Source organism: Podarcis liolepis (genome assembly GCF_965112155.1).
Source record: "Podarcis liolepis genome assembly, chromosome: 13".
Classification (NCBI taxonomy): Eukaryota; Metazoa; Chordata; class Lepidosauria; order Squamata; family Lacertidae; genus Podarcis; species Podarcis liolepis.
The window spans coordinates 23,448,765-23,475,056 of NC_139573.1; the positions used below are offsets into that span (position 1 = coordinate 23,448,765).

Sequence of the window (26,292 nt, forward strand, 5' to 3'; positions counted from 1 at the left end):
AATTATATTTGCCAGAGTTTCAATGACCAATACAAATAAAATTGGGGAAAGGGGGGCATCCTTGTCTTGTGCCCCAGGCTAGTGTTATTTGTTCTCTTATACCATCATTCACTATGATGTTTGTAGTCTTATTGGGCTCTTCATGCTCTGTCTCTGTCTCTCTGATGACTGCATTGATTTAACAATGAATAAATGGAACTAATGGGAGTGGTGAAGTGCCCAATCCGAGCCTCCCTTCAATGTGGAACCAATAGATTGCCAAAGGGAAGCCACAGCTCTCTCCATCTCAGTACCAAATATTTAGAAGAAATGTTTAAAGTGTACACCTACTTTGCAGGGTAACTGTAAAGACTATTCATATAAAGCTATGGAATTTCTTTGGATACCTGAGAGTTTTACAGAAATGTTATTATCTTCTTTTCAGTCTCTACTCTTCATTTATCTTTAGCTAATATATAGCCCTGCTCCAGTGATGAATGATAAGACTCCAGGCCTTCCATTCTACCAGATGGTCCCTAAGGAAGTCATTCAGTATAAGGGGATTCTCTATTTACTTTTGTATTTTGGGTGGAAGTGGATTGGACTCAGTGTTATGGATACCTCAGATGGAGAAAGGTTTGTGCAAACTGTGGTTCCAATGTTTTCCCAGAATGAGATCTGTTTTGCTTTTATAGAAAGAATTCCAACATTGACTTTTGTCACAGACATTAAATACGCGATGGAAGATGGTGCAAAAATACATGATAAAATGATGGGCAGCAAAGCCAATGTCATAGTGGCCTATGGAGAATCTTACTCCATGGCTTTTTTCAGATATCTTCCATATCTATCACAGCATTAAAGCATGGCAAATAAACCAAAAGTGTGGATAGCAACAGCCCAGGTGGAACATACTGCATTTGTTATTCAAAGGACTTGGGATGATGAACTATTCTATGGTGCTCTTGCCTTCAAAATTCACTCCAGTGAACTCCCACTGTTTCACCAGTTTGTTCAGAGCACAAACCCATCCAGCACCACAGGAGATGGTTTCATAAGGGACTTTTGGCAAAATGCCTTTGGCTGTGTATTTCCAAATCAAGCTCCAGATGAACAGATGGAGGATATCTGCACTGGGAAGGAGAAACTGGAAAGTCTTCCTGATTCTTTTTTTGGGATCAGCATGACTGGTCACAGCTACAGCATCTACAATGCTGTCTTTGTTGTGGCCCATGCTTTACATAAAATGTCATCATCTGTACGCAGATCAGTGATGAAGGAAGGTGGACAGACCCTTCACAGCCAACTGCCATGGCAGGTAATGAACTTGACATTGTCAGATAAAACACAATATTATGGAGATGTAGTAGTTCATGAACTGTGACTAAATGTTTGCTGGTTTCCCCCCGTGGTCTCCATTTCATCTTCATTCCAGAAATGAATTTGTATTATTTTCCTTCCTTGAAATGACAAACAAATTAATTAATTAATTAATTTTTATGGTGGTTGGCTGCTCAAATAAGTCTTAGAAAAATTAAACTTCATTGGAAAATACTCTTTCCTATGAGGTTTCCCTGTTGAGGTGGAGGTAAAGTAATTGTGCACATTTGTGTGCCTGTGGAGGGGATATCTGTGCTATTTAGCATTAACTTTAAGATTAAGAATTGGCCTTTTCTCCTTCCATTTAACACACTCCCACCCCCCAAAATAGCAACAGACTCATAAACATGCAAAGGTATTTATACAAATCTAGAATGTGGCCAAACTTGGAATACTCTATACTCGAATTTGCTTCCAGAAGAAGTAGTGATCGATGTTCTTCTAAATGTAGGTCCATTATTCCCTGAGAAGTGTCTCATTTAACAACAGTGCTGGGGACAAGGTTTCCTTTGACCAGAATGGACAGCTAGTAGCTGGATTTGATGTTATCAACTGGGTTAGTTCCTCAAACCAGTCTATAGTGAAAGTTGGGAAGATGGATCCTGACCAAGTATTTACCATCAACAAAGATGCCATAACATGGCACAGCTGGTTTAACCAGGTAAAAGGCATCCATCAGCAATTTGTTAGCTGCTCTTTGATAGCTTTGTAAGTGCTAAGTCACCATCATGTTGTCTAAAATTTATTTTAAACATGAGCAAAAGAAATATATATGTATAGAAACATACAGCAACTGACCATCTGAAATAGAATTGTATTGATTTTGTATATGCGATGAGCCTGTTATAGTGTTCCAGGACTGGTACAATATTGTGGGATGAAGCCATAACATAATCAATTTCATGTAGTTTTCATATCAAAAGGCTTTCTCTCTCTTATTTATGATTAGGCCCAGCCTCTTTCTGTATGTACTGAGAGCTGCCATCCTGGTACTAGCAAGAAAGTGAAGGAGGGGGAGCCATTTTGCTGCTATGATTGCATCCCATGTCCAGAAGGGAAGATTTCAGAACATGAGGGTAAGATTGGGTACAAAGATTGAATGCAATCCAGGAAAGCTTATTTTATTCTCTACTGTTTGGAATGGATATGAACTAGACAATAAATAAATACAATCTGTACATTTTTGTGGAATCATACATCCAGCGCCGCAACCCCAGAGTTGGCCACGACTGGACCTAATGGTCAGGGGTCCCTTTACCTTTACCTTTACTTTACATCCTTCCTTATAGTCAAAATAGCTTTCATCAGGTGTTCTGCCTGGATACTTGAAGGCAAACAAATGTATAGAGGTGGGGGCATGATTGTTGTCCCCACAGAAATATCAACATATAAACCTCCTCCACTCTTGACCTTTGTGTGATCAACAGGAAGCTCTAAAAGTGGTTTCTGAATACATGCTTAAAAACCATGCTTAAAAACTGGAACCCTCATAAAGTAGCATTCATTTTCATGAGGGTACTTGAAACATAGGAGCCAACTCCAGGGCACTCTGGGTGCTCGGGCACCCACAATAATAAAATTGTGGGGCCAGACATCCACAAAGACAATGAGAAAAGTGGGAAGCAGCAGCAGTGCTTTCTTTGGGAGAGAAGCATTTCAGTCCCACCCTCCACAGGCAGCGTCTTACCCTGCCTCTGAGTCCAAGCTCCTTCCTTTGGAAAAGGGTGCCTCGCTGTCTGCATAGAGGAGGAGGAAGAAGAGTCGGAGCCCCTGACCACCAAAATGCAGATCCCAGATAGTTATCATGTGGTCATTTTTCTTATCCACACCCCGGGCTCAGAAGCAACAGGCTCCCTGTGCTTGGATACAATTGTGGTTTGAGTGTGGCCTTTTCTTTTGACACATTTCACACATGCTCAGAGGTGCCTGTAACTTATGCTATTGACATTTTGGTGAGATTGATAGTATTAACTGAGAGTATGGATATAAATAATAACAACATTATGAACTCCATTATGAACTTTGAAAGAGCTACTCTCAGAAAGTTGGGCACACAAACACACACATACACAGTATACATATGGTGTGTGTGTGTGTGTGTGTGTGTGTGTGACATATGATAGTTGGGAGATTTGTGACATTTATCCAAGACTGCTAGCAAATATTTTCTTTTTCAGATATGAATTATTGTTACCAATGCACCGATGAAAATTACCCAAATGAAAACAGAGATTTATGCATTCCCAAGGAAGTAAGCTATTTGACTTTTCAGGAACCATTGGGGCTCACTTTAGCCTGTTTGTCTCTTTCATTTTGTTTGATCACAATTCTCATGCTAGGGACCTTTATGAAGCACCATGACACCCCTATTGTCAAAGCTAACAACCGGGACCTCACCTACATCCTCCTTTCCTCCCCGTTGATCTGCTTCCTTTGTGCTTTGCTATTCATTGGCCAACCTCAGAAGGTGACATGTCTCCTCCGGCAAACTGCTTTTGGCATTATCTTCTCAGTGGCTGTTTCTTCTGTACTGGCAAAGACCATCATGGTGTTTCTGGCTTTCATGGCCACAAAACCAGGATCCAGGATGAGGAAATGGGTGGGGAAAAAACAAGCATATTTCATTGTTGTTACCTGCTCACTTGTTCAAATGGGCATTTGTACTGTGTGGCTGGTGATATCTCCTCCATTCCCAGATGTTGATACGCAGTCAGTGACTAAAGAAATTATACTAGAATGTAATGAGGGTTCTGCTATGATGTTTTATTTTGTTTTGAGTTACATGGGCCTGCTAGCTATTGTCAGTTTCACTGTGGCTTTCCTTGCCAGGAAGTTACCTGACAGTTTCAATGAAGCCAAGTTTATCACTTTTAGCATGTTGGTCTTTTGTAGTGTTTGGCTCTCTTTTGTTCCAACCTACTTGAGCACCAAAGGGAAATACATGGTAGCCGTGGAGATCTTTTCTATCCTAGCTTCCAGCTTTGGGTTGCTGGGCTGCATCTTTTTTCCAAAATGGTACATTATTTTATTGAGGCCTGAGCTGAATAACAAAGAAATGCTAATTAGAAGAAAGTGTTGAAAAATTTATCAGTCTGTATCTTTGATTCAGTGGTGTTTGTGCAGTCATGAAACATTTGCTTTATGAACAAAGAACATGTGCGTGTATCAAACTCTTTAGTTTCAAATTGGATTAACATTTTTTCTGGAGTTCCATAAACAACAAACCCACCTAAAAGCAACATTGTTTAGTCCACATTTTACCAGCTTCCCTGCAAGGATATCATGGGAGAGGTTTGTCAAAAGCCTTACTGAAATCAAGATGCTCTACATCCAGATCATTTCCCAGATCAATCAAGATTGTAACTCTTTCACAAAGTCGGAAGGAAGGAAGGAAGGAAGGAAGGAAGGAAGGAAGGAAGGAGAAAAAGAAAGAATTGCCTAGCCTGACTTGTTCTTGTAAAATCTATGCTGGTTCTTAGTAATTACAGCATCCTTTCCTAATTGCTCAGAGACCAACTGTTTAATTATCTGTCCTAGGACCAGATCTGTTCTAGAATAAATCTGTCAGTGTTGATTTCTCTCAGTTTCTTGGTTTTCCATTCTTAAATTCAGTTTTCTTTCTTCCCTTTTTTAATATAGTAGATTTTATATAAAAAGGGGGGGCTGGATTTTATATTATCAACTAGATCCCCCTCCCCCCACAAAAAAACCCAATCCTTTCAGAGAGTGGAATTTTGCAGGACTGATCCCAAGGCTTCTCCCGGTCAAGCTTTTGTGTTCAATAAGATTGCCATAGCACAGCACAGCTGATTTGGTCAAACTGTCAGCAGTTTGAGTCCTAAGGTCTGATCCTTGAGTTCAGATTGAGTCACTGCCCTGGTGTCCAAAATTAAATTCTTTATATTCCTTTAATTTTTTTTTGCTATATATAAAAACCTACAGTAAAATCACACATACATCCTGAAAATTTAAAATCGGTATTGAACCACGTGTAGTCACAATATGTGACATTAAGTATGCTGTCACAATGAACCACATAATTCTGATAATAATGAGCAAGAATTTAAATGAGCTGGTTTTTTCACCAGTAGAAATGGATCTATCAGTTTGTAGAGCTATTTTTTTATTATGGGCCGCTACAAAATTTATTCTCTTCTTCAAGGACTATTGACAATTGACTATTTGGAAGAATGTATTTAAATCTGATGATTCACTACTTTGAAACTATTTTGCTGGGCATCAGCTATATCGTCCTACCATTTATAACACTGACTTGCTTGTATATGATGGTATAGAGTGACATCATCGATTAGTGGCTTGCATGTAGCTTCAAAAAAAGTGCAAAGGTCCAAATCTGAAAGAATCCATGTCCATTTTTCCCAAGGTTGCTATTGTTTCATATGTTGCTCAGGCCCAACCATCCTAGTTCTAGTAAGCAAATGAAGGTGGGGAATATAACCATGGCAGCATTTTGCTACTATGATTGTATCCCATGTCCAGAAGGGAAGATTTCAGACCAAAATGATGAGAAATTTTGCATTTAGCATGCAATGATCATGTTTGATCATTGCATGTAGTTCAGTGACGGATATTGTGGCATTTGCCTCCTAGGTGGGTCATAAGGAAAGGGTTAAATGAGTGAGATGTGATTGGTCAGTGGGAATGCAAGGGAGGAGTAAAAGTTAGAGTGGGAGGTTTTGAAAGTCAGTTGAGGTTTGGGAGTTGAAGAAGGAAGAGGAAGGATTAGGTGTGGGTTGGTGGAGTTGTATTGTGAGAGAGTGAGAGGAATTGTCAGGTGGAGTCAGATAGATAGTTGGGAATAATCAGTTTGAAGTTGTTAGGAACTAAGAGTTAAGAAACTGACAAGAAAAATTAACTGAAACCATTAGCTTGTTCCTATATTTAAAAATAAACTTGATTATTTGTTAATGTTAACAATTATCTGGACTCCATGTGTCCCCGTGAGAAGCGGGGTGGTGGCAGCGAAGAAAGCAATCACAGTGGTGGCACAGGGTCAATAGACCATCAAATGTCCAGGGGCCCTGTGTGATCGCCACAGATATCTACACCATAGTTTCTTTACTTTCTTGTTTCAAATGTGGTGAATGAATGAATGAACTTTATTACGGTCACTGACCAGGATAAAAAAACAACATATAAATAAAATAGCAGTTAGGATTTTTTTTTTTTTTTAACTGATGAATGTTGGAGCAAATAAGGACAAAGAAACAAGCATAGGATAAAACATCTGAATAAAATACAAGATTAAACACAGATAATGGATGGATAAAATCTGATAATTAAAACAGATAAGAACTAACAAATGTAGTGGAAAATAAATGGCTGGACTGATGTGGGGAGGAAAATCTGCCACATACCCCTTTGGTAAGACATACTGTGAATTGGGCAATTGATTTCAGAGTTGTGGCATCAATTCTCTGGAATATTATTCTCTTAGAAATGAAGGAGCCATGGCAATATGTTTTTGACGTTTGTTTAAAACCTTCATTTTTCTTCTAAGATTTCCCAAATTAGAACATTTCATCCCTGCAGTTTTTAATGCTTCTTTGGTTTTATGTTTCAATACTGTTTTAGGATTAGCTTTATACTTCAATTTCTGTACACCATTCTGGTATTTATTGAATGCACTGCAGTTTATAAATTTGTTTGCTTATTCCTTCCTTCCTTTATATAATGATAGACCTGTCCAGACACTGCAACCTGATTGTCAAAGAAAAAGACAGACAGAGAAGCTGGCCTAAACTAGGGACAATTTATTTCAGAATAAAACTCATTAAAAACTCCTGCAGAGGAAAAACAGTACTGGAGCAGGAGAACACCTGAACAGATGGGCGAGGTATAAATAATAAATTATTATTGCAGCCTCTAAGGTGGCCCAAACCCCTGCCTGCAGGAATTGAAGGCTTTGCTCTCCAGCCTGCCTCCCATTCCCAGGCCACACCATGAAGGTGTGTAGGAAAGCCTATGCTGCTACACTTCCCAAGGCTTCATAACTTTATGCCTAAGAAGCAATTTAGCCTTAAGGGCTATCAAGCTATATCCTACCCCACAGTCCCAGACTAGGGAGCTATGCCCTAATTCCTTAGGCAAGGTTGGGTCGCCCATTGGCTATAGCTATCCAGTTAAGTTCGTTCCCATCCCAAAGTCATCCCCCTTGGCTGATTTTAATTTAAGATCAAAATACCAGCGACCCAGTTCAATTCCAGCTCATGTGTCTGCCTATTGGGACACAATGTGTGGACACAATTTCCCCTTCAAATTGTGTTTCAGAAACTTTGAGAGCCAGTGTGGTGTAGTGGTTAAGAGCGGTAGTCTCGTAATCTGGGGAACCGCTCCTCCACATGCAGCTGCTGGGTGACCTTGGGCCAGTCACACTTCTCTGAAGTCTCTCAGCCCCACTCACCTCACAGAGTGTTTGTTGTGGGGGAGGAAGGGAAAGGAGAATGTTAGCCGCTTTGAGACTCCTTAAAGGGAGTGAAAGGCGGGATATCAAATCCAAACTCTTCTTCTTCTTTTCTTAAATTTTATAAATTTTATGAATGGCATTACAATGGATCTCAATGATAGACTGGGGTGGAGAGAGAAAAAATATACCCGTTTGAGCAAGGGCCAAATGGGTGGCATGCTTCTGCTTTCAACTATGCATTTTGGGGGTATTTTTTCCCTAGGAAAAAGAGATGTCTATGTATACAGGGTAAGTTTTGAGGCAAAAATGTCCATGTGACTGTTTGGATGTGATACGCTTTTTTTTTAAGCTGTCCAACTATCTTTGTTTAGGAATTCCACATGGAATCTTCAATTTTACTTGGTTATTACCTTCCTCTTTAATTATATTGAGGACTGTAATTAATTTTGCTGCTTGTCAAAAACTTCATAGGGATGTAATTGCAGCTTCCACTATTACAATTAATAACACAGTACCTGAGAGCTACTATAAATATACCTCTTAGTTTTCAGAGACAGGGCTAGGCGTAGGAGCTGTGTGTATATGATCACTGATTCTTTGTAATTAGGTTTGTAGATTTCAGACCTGGTACAGGGCTATCATGGAGACATTCACGAAAGACTTGTAAATTTGTACTTGTAGTCAGGATGCTGGCATTATTGGTCTGGCTGCTGGTTCTGCTTCCTCACATGACTTGCAAAGCTCACATGGCTAAATGCAGGCTCCAGTACCCACATCAACCACTTCACAAGTATCATCAGAAAGGAGACCTCATCATTGGTGGCATTGCTTCTCAGAGCTTCATCGTCTCCAATTCAATAACATTCACTGAAGAGCCCCCTCAAGCACTGCCTGAGGAGTTTGTGTAAGGAGTTCAGTACTTTAATTTTTGTTTGCATGGATGCAGTGGCAGACTGTGGACTGTCAAATTTCAGCGGCGCCCTGTTCGATCGTTCATTCATTCATTCATTCACTCATAAATAAATAAATAAATAAATAAATAAAATCATTAAGTGCTGCCCATCTTTTCAAAGGTGCTACATAGGAATATTCCAAAGTAGCGGAATTTGTACAATTGTTTTAAGTTATGGGTCTCCAGAAGCTATTTTCTAAATCTGAATTGCCTCTCTGAAATTTTATTGTCCTTTCATGTAAACATACAGACACCACATACGCATCAGGGACACAAAATTTCCTGAAACTGCCTAGCACAGTGTTGTTCTGCAGTGATATGTAGATTCCATGGTTACATATCATTTGACCTAAGTCTTTAACGGAAGAATCTCTATTTTATCATGGCCAACGTGGAAACGTCTTATAATTTATTTGTAACACAACTGTATACATGTCTACTCAAAGGTTAGTTTTCTTGAATTGAATAGAGTTATTCCCAGTCAACTGGAGGTAGGATTGTAGCCCTAAGTTTTTCCACTGTCCCCTTTTGTTGTTGTTGTTTAGACATTTAGTCGTGTCCGACTCTTCGTGACCCCATGGACCAGAGCACACCAGGCACTTCTGTCTTCCCCTGCCTCCCGCAGTTTGGTCAAACTCATGCTGTTAGCTTCGAGAACACTATCCAGCCATCTCGTCCTCTGTCGTCCCCTTCTCCTTGTGCCCTCCATCTTTTCCAACATCAGGGTCTTTTCCAGGGAGTCTTCTCTTCTCATGAGGTGGCCAAAGTATTGGAGCCTCAGCTTCACGATTTGTCCTTCCAGTGAGCACTCAGGGCTGATTTCCTTCAGAATGGAGAGGTTTGATCTTCTTGCAGTCCATGGGACTCTCAAGAGTCTCCTCCAGCACCTTAATTCAAAAGCATCAATTCTTTGGCGATCAGCCTTCTTTATGGTCCAGCTCTCACTTCCATACATCAATTCTGGGAAAACCATAGCTTTTACTATACGGACCTTTGTTGGCAAGGTGATGTTTCTACTTTTTAAGATGCTGTCTAGGTTTGTCATTGCTTTTCTCCCAAGAAGCAGGCGTCTTTTAATTTTGTGGCTGCTGTCACCATCTGCAGGGATCATGGAGCCCAAGAAAGTAAAATCTCTCACTGCCTCCATTTCTTCCCCTTCTATTTGCCAGGAGGTGATGGGACCAGTGGCCATGATCTTTGTTTTTTTGATGTTAAGCTTCAGACCATATTTTGTGCTCTCCTCTTTCACCCTCATTAAAAGGTTCTTTAATTCCTCCTCACTTTCTGCCACCAAGGTTGTGTCATCTGCATATCTGAGGTTGTTGATATTTCTTCCTGCAATCTTAATTCCGGTTTGGGATTCATCCAGCCCAGCCTTTCGCATGATGAATTCTGCATATAAGTTAAATAAGCAGGGAGACAATATACAGCCTTGTCATACTCCTTTCCCAATTTTGAACCAATCAGTTGTTCCATATCCAGTTCTAACTGTAGCTTCTTGTCCCACACAGAGATTTCTTAGGAGACAGATGATGTGATCAGGTACTCCCATTTCTTTAAGAACTTGCCATAGTTTGCTGTGGTCAACACAGTCAAAGGCTTTTGCATAGTCAATGAAGCAGAAGTAGATGTCTTTCTGGAACTCTCTAGCTTTCTCCATAATCCAGTGCATGTTTGCAAATTGGTCTCTGGTTCCTCTGCCTCTTCTAAATCCAGCTTGCACTTCTGGGAGTTCTCGGTCCACATACTGCTTGAGCCTTCCTTGTAGAATTTTAAGCATAACCTTGCTAGCATGTGAAATCAGCACAATTGGAGCATTCTTCGGCACTGCCCTTCTTTGGAATTGGGATGTAGACTGATCTTCTCCAATCCTCTGGCCACTGCTGAGTTTTCCAAACTTGCTGGTATATTGAGTGTAGCACCTTAACAGCATCATCTTTTAAAATTTTAAATAGTTCAGCTGAACTGAACTGAAACTGTCCCCTTTACCAGTGCCCAAATCATGTCAAGTAGTTACACACCCTTCTCAGTTATCTTATAACTTTATTTTCACCTGGCCTTCCTTCAGATACTGTTTGAAGCACAGGAAAATAATTGCTTGCTTATTTTTAACGGTTCTGTATCTGTTTGCTTTTTTTGATGTCATAATTTTGTTGAATACTATCGCATTGAAAATGCCTTCTTAAGAAACCGAGTAGTAAGTTATGAGTACAAGTAACATATGATTAGAATATACTTGGAAATAATATTAATTGCTGAGGCTGCATAGAACGACATTTTCTAATGAGTTTGAAGCACATAGATCAGCTTTGGTAAGTACATTACCAAAGAAGTAGTCACAATTTCATGTTTTCACGATGTACACTGACTTTGTTAGTTGTTGAATCTTTTAGCAGACATTTCTTTTAGAATAAGTTCCCCTAATAAAAAACTATGTATATGACAATACTTTTATTCAGGATAGAATCACCTTCTGATACTGAATGTAACTCTAATTTCAGTGTAGTACCAAAAAATTACCAGCAAATCCTGGCTTTGACTTTTGCTGTAAAAGAGATAAATGAAAACTCACATATCCTACCAAATCTCACTTTGGGCTTCCAAATCTATGACAGTTATTTTAATGCAAAAAGGACCTGTCATGCCACAATGCTTCTGATGTCCACCCTGGAAAAATTTGTCCCTAACTACACATATGATACCCAGAAAAATTTAATAGCTGTCATTGGGGGACTGGATTCACAAACCTCCATTCATGTGGCAAATGTCTTGGATATCTACAAGATTCCACAGGTGGGATATACGTATGCATGTTTTAAGTTCTGTGAATGTGTGGTTTAGGAAGGGAACACATTATTTGTCCTTCTAGATTGGTCCTGGTGTTTTGTGACAATTATCTGGCATGAATTGTATTATTTTTTCCCCCAGCTCATTATAAGTATAAAGTTTATCCACCCTTAAGAGCCACCATGCATGGTTAGTATGAGGACCATTGTTAGGATTTACACAGTCGGAGCTGTAATTAATATGTTAACAACTGCAAAATGATATAAAAAACCCTCTAATGGCTACCACTACAAACTGTGTTTGTTTCCTTTTTGTGAACATGTATTTAACCTTAATGTAATATAATGAGAAGTCCATGCGAATCAACACAGTTTTATTTCTCCTTTTTAACTGCTAGTGAAGGGTAACAGGTGACATGCCAAAAATTGCTTCAGTTCTAAAACTGAAATCAAAATGGCATTGAAAGGGATCTAGATAAGCTGTCACATCCAGTAAGGAATGGAATTCAAATGCCATGCAACCCTACCTTGCATATATATATATATATATATATATATATATATATATATATATGGTGTATGCAAGGAAACTCTATATTGGATTAAAAATAACACTTTATCTTGTGCATACACAGCCATGTATCCTTGTCAAATCTATAGGTCTAACATCTTAAGCAATGTAAGAGTTAATGAATAGGAATTATCAGCCAAACAATCTCAATTTCAGGTATCTCACACAGCAGATGCATGCAGGCAAACCATTATCCAATCAATCAAAGCTCTAAAGCTGTAGATTTATTTATTTTTTAAAAATAAATAAAATAAATAAACCTTAAAACTATAGAAATATTAATTCTTGTTTTGTTCCAAATCTCTCTTTAGCTTATTTATAGCCCTGCTCCGGTGATGAATGATAAAACCCCAGGTCTTTCCTTCCACCAGATGGTCCCTAAGGAAAATCTTCAGTATAAGGGAATTCTCTCTTTGCTTCTGCATTTCAGGTGGACATGGATCGGGGTTATTGTAATGGACAATAGCAATGGAGAAAGATTTGTGGAAACTGTTTTTCCAATGTTTTCCCAGAATGGTGTTTGCTTTGCCTTCATAGAAAGAATTCCCACATTAACCTTTGTCACGGATGTTAAAAATGTGTTGGAAGAGGGGGCAAAAATACATGATAAATTGCTGGGCAGTACAGCCAATGCATTGGTGGTTAATGGGGAATCTTATTCCTTCACATTTTTTAGATGGTTTCCATATCTAACGGAACAAGAACTCATAACAACGACACTAAAAGGCAAAGTGTGGATAACAACAGCCCAGCTGATGGTTACTTCATTTGTTTTTCAAAGGACTTGGGATCTGAAAATATTCCAAGGTGCATTAACCATAACAATTCATTCAAATAATCTAGAAAATTTTCACAGATTTCTTGAGAGAAGAAACCCTTCCAGTGCAGCTGGGGATGGTTTTATCACAGAATTTTGGCAGAATGCATTTGCCTGTGTTTTTCCAATGCAATTTCAGGAACAGGCCCAAGGCAATATTTGTACTGGTGAAGAAAAGCTGGAAAGCCTTCCAGGAACTTTCTTTGAAATGAGTATGACTGGCCACAGCTATAGCATCTACAATGCTGTTTACACCGTGGCCCATGCTTTGTGTAAAATATCTAAATCTAGAATGAGACACAGAGCAATAGTGGAGGGAGGTGGACTGAAGCTTCAGAAACAACCATCATGGCAGGTAATGGACTTTATTTTGTTCTGTGACACAGCAGAATATTTTGAGTGAAACAGCACACCATGGAGCCATAGCCTTGATGCTTGACATCCCAATGCAGGGTAGGGTCACAAATCATAGTGCAACCACACACTACCTGTAAAATCCCTGAATGTAATGTGGATTTTGTTCTGTTATTTAATCATGGAAAGACCATGGGGTGAATATTCATAGGTAAATGTTGAATGCACTCAACCAATTGGGACAAGTGCTTGAAAAACATCAATATGCCCATCCTCCAAATATTTTTTTCATTGCCCATATTAAGAGGTCCCCCAGGGGCAGAGAAGAATCCCTGGTGGAAGGGAAATGCCCAGGCTGGTGCTGTAACGTCTACCTGTGGCCTCTGTCAAAGGGTGACCACCACTGATGGCCATGGGAGCTGATTCTTTATGAGCACCAGAAGCCACCCATGCAGTTATATTGTGGAGGAAGAGGAGGGAGCACCTGTGTCATCCTTGCAGCCATACTAGGCACCGGGAGTGCTGTAACAGAAGGCAAAGAGGCAGGGGTAACTAGTGACATAGCCAAACTGAAAGCAAGTTAGTTGTGAGTGTAGTAGAATACTCACTTGCAATAGTTACAAGTGGTCTCCACTGGACGGGGAAGGGGGTGTATGGACAGCTAAGTTCACTGCAAGCAGGTGCTGGAACTACTGCAAACCCATCTAAGGGTGCTGAACCACTGTGGGGTATTGCAGGAACTGGTGCAGGTGTGGAAAGTAAAGAAACAGTTACTGGTGTCTCCATAGCAATAGTTGAGGGGATGGGTACAGATGTCACAGCTAACCCTCAAGAACAGACACCCTATCAAACAGTTCACAGTATAAATTGGATTTTGATGCTTTACGTGTGGATCTCTGCATACTGGATTATCCATTGGGCTTCAGAATGAGTGGAATGGGCTTTTTCCAGCGCCCCTACCTTGGCCAGTAACACAAGGATGGTGGTGGGATCTGGCTGCAACCACTTGGGGGCTTTCTTGACCACAGAGACCCCCTTTTTGCAGCTTATGGGTGATAGCCTGTAAAGAAACATAAATCAAATACAGCAGGCAAAGCGACAGTAAAATTGGCATACAGGACAAAGGACTGTCTAACTGAGTATTGTTCATGCAGCAGGCCCAACTGAGAAGCCAGAGGAGAATACCAATGAGAATGCATGTGGTTATGCAAATGAACTCCTATGAGAGATAATCCTTGCAAAGAAACCAACACAAACAAGGGGAAAGGGGTGAGGTGGGAAGTGAAAACAAGAACTGCAGTGAAAACTAAGGGAGTGAATAAAAGGTGAGGGTTGGGAAGGCTGACATACTCTCAAAAGAAAGTCTGCAGGAGAACTTGTGGCACCAGAGATCAATAGGTTATGGGGTAGGAAGGCAATTACTACAGGACAGTATTGCAGACAAGTAGGTAAAGAGTGTGGATTGCAGGTGGTGGGTACTCAGGTAGTTATCAACTGAAGCTCCTCCTCTTCTTGGAATCCCTATATGTGACTCACTATGAAAAAGGTGGCCTGAAGCAGGCTGCTGCTGATGGAGATGGACATAAATGCTTTGGCTTTGGCCTTGTTTGGGTCAATATGATACTGCACTCTCCCTATCTGTCACGGAGAAGATGGGGGAGTTGCTTAAGTAGCCTGATCTCCACTTCCCCCACCATAAGGCCAAATCGACACACATGGTTGTATCACACTCCTCCCTGCTGGGGAAGATATCTCTCCTCTTCTAGAGTGAGCAGCATGGGGCAAATGTGTCCCTCTCCCCCCCCCCCCACACAAGGATGATACAGAATTGCCAGTCCTATGCTCAGTGCTTGGGAAGCAAGATTCAGAAAGTCCTGAAAGAATGCTTACAGAGAACAGAGTTCATGGAGTGCCATAGATTTCAATCAAATTTGTTTCTTAAGATATGTGTGCATAGAGCAACACAGCCTAAGTAAGGAATATGTGTGGGGTTTTAAAATCCTCTTTCCCATTCCATATTAAAATAGCAAAATAATTGTCCTTAGTCTGAAAAACACAACTAGAGCATTTTATAAACCTTTTCCTTTCCCTCCCTAATTAAGCTCCATCATTTTCTCAGAAGTGTCTCATTTAACAACAGTGCTGGAGATGAGATTTCTTTTGATCAGAAAGGAGAGTTAATAGCTGGATTTGATATTATCAATTGGATTGTTTTCCCAAACCAATCTTTTCAGAGAGTAAAAGTTGGGAGGATTGATCCTCAAGCTTCTCCAGGCCATGCCTTCACAATCAATGAGGATGCCATAACATGGCACAGCTGGTTTAACAAGGTAGGATTGAGCTATCTTTAAGCAATAACAGGCAACACATGGCTAATAATGTTCCAACAATATATATATATATATATAAATTCAAGAGGTCAAGACACGAAGGCTTTAGCAACTAATCCACACCTAATGACCCACCTAAGTGGTACTCAGAATATCACTCAAGAAATCACTCAAGATATCCCTCAAGTAATTAAGGAACAAAAGAAGAAAAGAACACTAGCCTGGGAACTTCCCCTCTGCCCAGAACTTTTGAGGCAATACACCACACCCCTCTACAGTATTTATAGGAACTCAAACACTGAGATCCCGCTCTGTTCCAGTAACAAGAAGCCGAAAGCACCAGCCTGAAGATGACGAGTGAGACCTCGTCGAAACGTCGCCTAGACACCCCAACTTTTACACGGGAAGACACCCGAGGACACCAAAACCTGCATTCCTGTACCCGTGAAAATCTACGAAAACATATATATATATATATATATATGCAGGTTTTGGTGTCTTCGGGTGTCTTCCCGTGTAAGAGTTGGGGTGTCTAGGCGACGTTTCGACGAGGTCTCACTCGTCATCTTCAGGCTGGTGCTTTCGGCTTCTTGTTACTGGAACAGAGCAGGATCTCAGTGTTTGAGTTCCTATAAATACTGTTGAGGGGGTGTGGTGTATAGCCTCCAACGTTCTGGGCAGAGAGGAAGTTCCCAGGTTAGTGTGCCTTTTCTTCTTTTGTTCCTTAATTACTTGAGGGATATCTTGAGTGATTTCTTGAGTGATATTCTGAGTACCACTTAGGTGGGTCATTAAGTGTGGATTAGTTGCTAAAGCTTTCGTGTCTTGACCTCTTGAGCTTGTGAAGAGTTTTTCTGAGAAGATGGCTGTACTGCCCTTAGTTGTGCTCTGGCTTGGCTTCGTGTATAGGGGCGAGCTGTGGTTTTGTGCCCTGTGCCAGCCAGATCTGTGTAGGGATTGCAGGGGGGTGCAGCATCCGGAGGTGCCACTATGGTTTGGCTACTGGATGGTGTCTGTAATTTATCTGTGGAGAGGGTCTGGGTTTGGGTCTGGTGTGGTTGATTGGTGATGGCGTTCTGTGTGCCTCTGGTTCTGGTGTCGGTTTTTGTGGGGAGGGCTAATTTCCAGATGTCTGGCAGGCGGGACGTGTCGTCACGCTTGTTCATGTTGTGAGGGTGTTTCTCTATCTCGATGGCTTCCATGATTATTCTCTTGTGGTGATGTTCCATGTTAAAGAGCAATTTGGAATCTGCAAAATTAATTTCGTGTCCTGTTTCTTTCATGTGTTGGAAAAGAGAGGAAGTTTTTTCTTCTTTTTTGACGGCATTCTTGTGTTCTGCGATACGTGCATTTATTCGTCTGTTTGTTTGTCAAGTAATTAAGGAACAAAAGAAGAAAAGGCACACTAACCTGGGAACTTCCTCTCTGCCCAGAACGTTGGAGGCTATACACCACACCCCCTCAACAGTATTTATAGGAACTCAAACACTGAGATCCTGCTCTGTTCCAGTAACAAGAAGCCGAAAGCACCAGCCTGAAGATGACGAGTGAGACCTCGTCGAAACGTCGCCTAGACACCCCAACTCTTACACGGGAAGACACCCGAAGACACCAAAACCTGCATTCCTGTACCCGTGAAAATCTACGAAAGCAAATATATATATATATATATATATATATATATAATCTCCTGTATTATTTAAGAATTCTTAAACAGAGAATATATGATGGAGATACAAATAATAAAATAAATGAATATTGTATGAACAAAATTAGAGAAAGTAATCAATCAATATAACAGAGGCAAACAAGCCTTTCAATAGCCCCAATCCTGTAATCATGTGATAATAGAAGCTCCAAGCGTAGCAATTCTTAAACAGAGAATACGTAATAGAATCACAGAAAATAAAAGTCTATCACTGTAACACGAACAAAATTATACAATATAGTCCACCAGTATTGAAAGAGGCAAATAAGCCTTTCAACAGGCACAATCCTGTACCTGTGCGATAATGGATGATTCAAAAATGTAGTACAGTTTTTCCAGGCGGCAAACTGTTTTGATAGTAATTCTTCATCAGCTGGCGATTAATCCAGTATATTTGCATACAATATAAATATAAGAATGACAATCCTGTAAACATAACCAATCATGAATAATGAATACATACCATATGAATGGTCCTAACAGGTACCTCAAGCAGCATAAGATCAGCACTCACTAAGAAGTGTAGAAAGCTGATACTGAGGGCCGAGGCATTATATAGGCCATCCTGAGAGTACAATTCAGAAAATTTAAAGATACAGAATCCAGCATTTAATGCAGTGAATGACAGCAGTAGCCATATAATCAGAACAATTAAATAAAACAATTGAAGTCTAATTTCGTGTTCAAACCCCCAGGATACAGGGATTTGAATAAGAAAATTAATTTAGTTTCTTGTTGATATAGCAATCTAACGTGATCTCTCCTCATTCCGAGTTGTCTCTGAATTACCCAGAGAACCATGTAAAGAAGGTCTGTGTCTCTCTGCTGGTGTTTCACAAAAAGCTCTACCTGTGGTACATCCATAACCAGATTTCTAATACGGGAATGATGCTCTCCTATTTGAAAACCACTCACTCATGTGCTTGATCCAATATAGAGTAGATTGCACTGGCATCTTATTAGATATACAACATCTTTAGTCTGGCAGGTGCTGAAATGACAGGTGGTAAATATAAAATTAGAATGAGCATCATAAATCTCTTTTGTCTGTAAAACCAAAGGACAGGAGACACATCCACAAGGATTGAGCTATCAGCAGTTTGAGATACTTGATGTAAAGAATAATTTGCTTTCTTTTCCTTTTTTAAAAAAGATATTTGCTATATAAAAATAAACTAATTGGTCAATGCACATATAAATATAAAGTATGGATCAGGTGTAAGCATTCTATTTAAAACACACAAATACAACCCCAGGTATAGGATGAAGTCATGAATTAGTGGGTCTTGTGTAGTCTCATTAACATCTGCTCCACAAAGGTCAGAATATGAAGGAACCCATGCCCTTTATTTATTTATTTATTTATTTATTTAATTCAATTTCTATACCGCTTTATATTTCTAAGAAAAATCTCAAAGCAGTTTACAGCATATTAAATCAACAAAACAAAAATAAAACAATCTGAAGAAAGTCAAATATAGAGTATGCAGTCAAAGCAACATTACAGAAAACTAAAATATTATATAAAAGATTTCAAAATAAAACATTACAAAGGTGGTTAACTACAGAACACATAGCAGGGCTGGTGAGTCAGGGCCCCGCCCCCTAGGCCAGGTGGAAAGGCCCTTGCAGGGAGCAGCCTTCACCCCTCACCTTATTCTCAAGGTTGCTATTCCTTCATATGTTGATTAGGTCCAACCCCTATCTTTGTGTACTGAGAGCTGCCATCCTGGTTCTAGCAAGCAAGTGAAGGAAGGGGAGCCATTTTGCTGCTACGATTGCATCCCATGTCCAGAAGGGAAGATTGCAGACCAAAATGGTGAGAAATTTAACATGCAGTTATCAAACAGTTTGCATGTGGTCCAGTTATGGATATCTACACCACAGTTTCTTATCTTTCATGTTTCAAATATGGTGGAATATTTATAAAAGAATGGGCTAGATGGAAATAATATGACCAATATATGTTTGGGTTACCATTTCTCCCCGGTTTTACACCACATTTCAACCAATACTATCCTTTCCAGTTGTTTATTCCCCCCTTAAATATTTCATCTGCTTCCAGTTCTGAGGTTTTTAAAAACTGTTATTTTAAACACATTTGTTATAAGGTGCCCTGATATTTTGTAAATGTAATGAAAATAATAAACATATAATAAACTTGCAACTGTCCAAGCTGTGGACTTGGGGTGAGATTTATTGCATGTATTAGAATATCACCTCTTCTCTTTTTCAGACATGGGTGACTGCTATGAATGCACAGATGAAAATTATCCAAACAAGAGAAAGAATTTATGTATTCCTAAGGATGTAAGCTTCTTGTCTTTTGAAGAACCTATGGGGATTTTTTCAGCTGGTTTTGCTCTTTCCTTTTCTTCAATTTCAGCTCTGGTGCTTGCATTGTTTGTGAAGTACCACAACACTCCTATCATCAAAGCCAACAACCAGGATCTCAGCTACACTCTCCTCATCTCCCTCCTACTCTGCTTCCTTTGTGCATTGCTATTCATTGATCATCCACAAAAGGTAACATGTCTCCTCCGACAAAGTGCTTTTGGCATAATCTTCACAGTGGCTGTTTCTTGTGTGCTAGCGAAAACCATCACTGTGGTACTGGCTTTCATTGCTACAAAACCAGGATCCAGGATGAGAAAATGGGTGGGAAGAAGACTAGCCAACTCCATTGTGATTTGCTGCTCCTTTATTCAAGCAACCATTTGCATTATGTGGTTGGCATTTTCTCCCCCATTCCCAGATGTCGATAAGCACTCAACTTATGGAGAAATTGTTCTAGAATGCAACGAGGGTTCTGCAACTATGTTTTACTGTGTCTTGGGCTACATGGGTTTTCTGGCTATGGCCAGTTTCACTGTGGCTTTCCTTGCCAGGAAGTTGCCCAACAGTTTCAATGAAGCCAAGTTCATCACTTTCAGCATGATGGTATTCTGCAGTGTTTGGTTCTCCTTTGTTCCAACGTACTTGAGTACAAAGGGGAAATATATGGTAGCTGTGGAGATCTTCTGTATCTTAGCTTCCAGTGCCGGCTTGCTTGGATGCATTTTTTCTCCCAAATGTTACATCATTTTGTTGAGACCAGAGTTGAATAACAGAGAACAGGTAATGCTAAGAAAATGTTGAAGTTTATGTGCAGTATATCTGTGTCCTTGCTATTTTCTGCTATCCAGAGCTGTATGTGCATTCACCACAGTTTTTATGATTTCCTCTCCCATTAGCTGTCTTACATAAATCTTCACCAACAGTATAGATCATAGACAATTAATTTGAAACCCTGTTAAAATAAAAAACTCTTCCCTTCAAATTGTGTTTCAGCAGCTCTTCTTAAAATTCCAAAACATTTTTTTTAAAGAATCAGATGGGTTTATAGTCTTTGCTGATGCTGAGACATATGCAGCTAGTAAATTCCTTATAGACCATAGCCATAGAATTTATTATCTCAGGGTACTCTCAGCTATACAATAGCAAATTACCACTAGTGGAATCTATTCTAGGAGAAGCAATTATTTTTTGTCTTTTGAACCATTGGTCTTGAATGTTCTGAGCCAAACCTTAACTAATGCTGCTTTCACATCCCAGGAGTGAGGCATTTCAGGAGTCTTTATATTAAATAGGAAGTCTTGATAGCTTTAGCAATGCCACTCCTGCTCTTTTGAAGAAGGAATTTGCCACACAAATTCTCTATCTTGGAAGAAGAGATTAGTTGGTGTGTCCCATGGGGAGGAGATCTTTGCGAACACATGGGAAGCAGTGCCCAATAGGCAGGGAGAGATCAGGCTGCTGTTTAAACTTGCTTTGCCCCTCCTCCTCCCTCTTTTGCTGCACCCACCCTCACTTGCTCTACAGCAGGGATGTCCAACAGGTCGATCATGATCTACTGGTAGATCCCCACGAGGTTTTGGTAGATCACGGTCGATCTCTGGCTCCCTTTCCTTAGCGCTGCTAAAACTGACTCCTGCCCCACCCGCCATTGTTGTTTTATCTCTGGAAGGGAAGATGGATCTTTCTCTGTGCTGCTGTTTTCATACATAGTGATCTTTTTGTGAGTGACTTTACCCCTTTGTCTCTTGCCTTTACCCCCCCCCAAAAGCTGACCCCCCCCAAAAACAGGGGTAGATCACTGCCAGCTTTTGATTCTGAAAGTAGATTGTAGTGTATTGAGAGTTGGCCACCCCTTCTCTACAGTATGGACTTATTTTTCTTTCTTTTTTGCACGGCAGAGTTTGATGACAGTTGAGGAATTCTGAGTAGGGGCTTAGTAGGAACATTTGGTGAGCTCCTGATTGGTCATTGAGACTCCTCATTTTTGGCTATTCCACATCACATGGTGTTTTGATTTTCTGATCATATGTATACTTATTTGATCTTGTCATTCAGTGTGGGTAGGTGAGGGAATTTAATAATTGGCAGAAACCCTAAAGCATGATTGGGTTAAGAGCACTCTTGAGTTATCTTCCACAGCCTGTAGTATCCTTGGGCTGCCCTTTGGTGAACACTGGGCAGTAGGACGTGAGAGCACATGTTGTGTTCACAAGCCCAAGGCTCTTTTAGCTTTGAAGGAGATTTTTCTCTCAATCCCTCTAGAATGTGGCTGTTCACATGCCCAGTGAAGTAGAAGGATGCTTTGAGAGTACACACTTAACACTTTAGATTATTGTCGCTTTGTACATGAATATACAATGCAGCCAGTTAATGCACATACAGAGCAACTAGATTTGGACATCTGCTTTACTGATCAATAACACAGCATGCTCACCATCTCATGCTAACACTCTGAGCATGAGGGCCATCATTATTAAATGATGGATAAATTTGTATATTGAACCAAATTGGGGAGGATGTCACTGACATTACTATTTACTACTGAGGAGGGGGGTGTTGCAATGCTTAACTGTCAAGCAAGGGTTCAAAGCATTCATATAGTCAGACTCAAATTCAAAAGCAGGCCTATCTTATTATCAGATGTTAATTCAAGTAATTTTGGTATCCTTTACTCTTGAACGGGTCATTCAAACCCCAAGCGCCTTTCAACACCCTGTCAAGTATAAAAATGAAAGCTTTTGTTCTGATGTCGGAAAAATCCCCCCTCCTCCCTGAAATTCCCCAGAATGACTCTAACTTTAATTTGGTGATTATAGTACCCTGTAGTTAATGACCTATAATTATTTTTGTTGTCTTTCAAAAACGCTTGGGGAGCTGTAGTTTCCACTAGTAACACAGCCTAATAAATGTAAAATAAAATTACCTAGCATTCAGAGACAGGTCTAGTGATTAAGAATGGATGTACATTGTACTTTGAGATTTAGATCGCTGGTTTATCAGGCCATTGTAATAATGGTGGCACACGTGGCGTTTCTGTAGATGGAAATGAGAGAATCTGCATATAGAATGAGTGTTTGCATTTGTGCTCAGAATGATGGTCCTTGTGGTGTTGCTGCTCATTCGTCTTCCTCATATGGCATGCAAGGCTCCCGTTAAATGCAGGATCCAGTATCCACACAGTCCACTGCACAAATACCATCAGAAAGGAGACCTCATCATTGGTGTCATTGCCTCTCAAAGTTTCATCGTGTCCAGCTCAATATCATTCACTGAAATACCACCTCCAGTATCAGCTGAAGAGTTGATGTAAGATTTTTTATTTTTATTTTTTCCATTTTCTTCATTTGTGCAGAGTAAGAAGTGTCATGGTGTGATGAGATCAGTCCTAGAAACGTTACTTACTCACTCACTTACTTCTCCAAGGAGCTCAACATGATTCTTTTCCTCCCCATTTTATTATCACAGCAACCCTGAGAGATTGTGAGTGGCCCAAGGTCACCCAGAGAGTTTCATGTCTGAGTGCATATTTAAACCCTTGCATCATAACACAGTGCAGACCTTCAGTGATCTGAATCTGTCCTTTTCACTTTGTCTCCTATTAACTACTTAAATACCAAAGGAAATCCTGATCATGGATTTCTTCTCTCTCAATTGACCTTAACGTTTATGCTTGAAGAAAATATCTGCTTCTTATCATGGATGGGGGAGGCAGTACTGGAATCAATTTAAGCTGCCTCCCACCCAAAAACTATGATCAGTTACTACTTCACAGAAAACATCTCTAAAATTACTGTATTCGAGATCACATTTTTCTCTCTCACCTTCATTCTAAGTCCACATCCCTTCTGATATTGCTTCACTGTAGTTTGTTTCTTTACTCTGATTTATATCATAAGAATCTTTAAGCATCTTTAATTGACCATTGCCACACATAGAAATGGATGGTAAATATTAAAAGTATATAATAAGAAGGTTATTCATATGAATGTACATACTATAGGATTAGAACATAATTAGAAATATAGTTAGAAACATTGTTTATGTGTGAGGGAATACAAGCTATTTTGAATCATATACCGGTAGATTACAGTAGAGCGTTCTCTACATTGGTAAATTATCAAGACATTATCCAGAATTCCAAATTTCCAACACTGATGATATTAAGCAACTGATACTATCAGTGTTCATCAAAATGTGAAATTCTACATATTGTCATGGTATTGTATCTATTATCTTCAAGTATTATTTTTTGTACATCACGTTATAATAAATTAGGCCCACAACAGTTGTATTCCTGTCAGGGACTGGGCAGAGGAGGAATGGTGGAGAAATAATTTGTTTTGCCATGTTTATAGAGCAACCTGACTTGTTAACTAAGTGAAGATGCCTATAGATGTGTAATTGCTGGAACAGATGTGGAATTGCTGAAAAGCATATAAAAGGAAGGCAACCTCCTCTTTAACAGAGTTGTTCAATAAATCATTTATTGTAGCAGCTTGCTTCATTCAGCATGTGTTGTTATTTTTATTCTTAAATCAGTAATAAAGGAATGTAATCAGGTAGAACTGTATGTGCATAGCACACACTACCACATTAAACGGCACTGGTACACTGATATAGAATAAGTGATGAATGTGAGATATCCTTCTTATACAGAATGTAACTCTTGTTCTAGAGTAGTACCTAAAAATTACCAGCATATCTTGGCCTTGGAATTTGCAATAAAGGAGATCAATGAAAACCTTCAGCTCTTACCCAATGTCACTTTGGGATTCGACATCTATGACAGTCATTTTACTGCAATGAGGACCTATCATGCCACCATGTTACTCATGTCCACATTGGAGAGATTTTTCCCTAACTATGTATGTTACACCCCGAATAACCTAATAGCTGTCATTGGGGGATTGGACTCTGAAACCTCCCTTCACATGGCAAATATCTTGGATATCTACAAGATGCCCCAGGTAAGATGTTTATGGGTATATTTTTGTGTACATGTCAATATATGTAAAAGGCTATCATAGAACTGTAACACTTCTGCACACATGCACAATCCTTGCAGATTACACATCATGTTTGACAATAGAAATAGGTGCATTTTATGTACTCAAATATATTTGAATGCCATATGTTAAGTCAAGGACACTTGTACATTCACAATGGAGAGGAAGAAAAATTGTTGTGAATTTAGACTATGATTATGTTGGTGACTTTTTTGAAAAAATGATCAGAATACTTACCACCCCACCCTGATCACATTGTAAAGTGATAGATTAGAGCTGACCTTTCCCTTATATCAAAATAAAAAAATGTGTGTATCTGAAGAAGTGTTCATGCACACGAAAGCTCATACCAAGAACTAACTTAGTTGGTCTTTAAGGTGCTACTGGAAGGAATTTTTTTATTTTGACTATGGCAGACCAACACGGCTACCTATCTGTAACTTTCCCTTATATGTTTAAGTAGCTAATGTGTCAGAACAAAAGATCCAGCCAGAATCTATCTCTGATTCTTAAGAGTAATGTAGCTGTTAATGAATGAACTCCTCAGCTACTGGTATCCAGAGCCATACTGCTTCCAATGCTGGAGGCAATATATACACATAATGACGTAAGAAATATAATGTTTAAATATAATGGCATTATGAGCTGGGTAATCCCCATTCCAATACTTCCCTTAGAGATAAATATATGGAGCAGAGGTATTTCAAAAGGCAATATGGCAGTTGTGTTGCAAAATTGGACCTAGTGGTCTTCACACTCTTATGTGTTCCCCACATGATGAAAGAGTGGAGCCCTATGAGAATGTGATTTTTCAGTGGTGAAATCATATGTGGGGAATACTGTCCCTAGTGTGACCTGCCTAGCACCGTCCTTGTCTGCCTTCAGTTTTCAAGACCACTTTCCTTACCTTGGGCTTTGGTTAATTAATGTTGCCTCCAATGGTAGTAGTGGTTACCTTTTATTTTTTTCATAATTCTTTTTATATTATTTCCCCCCCCATTTTAACAATATAGGATATTTATATACTCCCAATCTGAAAAATACAAGAACAAATACATACAGTGGTACCTCTGGTTGCAAACGGGATCTGTTCTGGAGGCCCGTTCACAACATGAGCAGAACACAACCCACGTCTGTGCGGGTCATGACTCGCCGCTTCTGCACATGCGCATGACGTCATTTTGCATGTCTACACATGTGCGAGTGGCGAAACCCAGAAATAACGCTTTCTGGTACTTCTGGGTTGCTACGGGACGCAACCTGAAAACACTCAACCTGAAGCAAACGTGACGTATGACTGTATAACAAATACATTATTCTTGGTTTTGTTGTAGTGCTTACATTTAAGTGGGATGGGTAGGACTTCTACTTGTTAATATGTTACTATATGAACATTTTAAGCATTGTATTGTATTGTTTATAAACTTAAATTGTTATGTATTAAATTTATTTATTTTTTCCTCCCCCCCCCAAAAAAATTATTTTATGTGACAATTTTTTTTTCTGTGCAAATCACTTTGAGAATTATTATTGTATAACGTGACTGATAAATGCAAACAACAACAATTATAATGATTGCTGTTATAAAGAAAGCAAATGCCTCAGAATACTGGAAAGGCCCATGGAAATTGTATAGTAGGGTGGT

The 26,292-nt window shown here is 39.6% G+C and overlaps 1 protein-coding gene across 1 annotated transcript in view; it reads left to right on the forward strand.

Annotated features, from left to right (window-relative positions):
• The window catches only part of LOC310691586 (vomeronasal type-2 receptor 26-like), a gene marked incomplete at both ends in the record, with an annotated part of 43,607 nt that overhangs the window by 11,959 nt on the left and 5,356 nt on the right, over nt 1–26,292 (forward strand). The window lies entirely within an intron of this gene.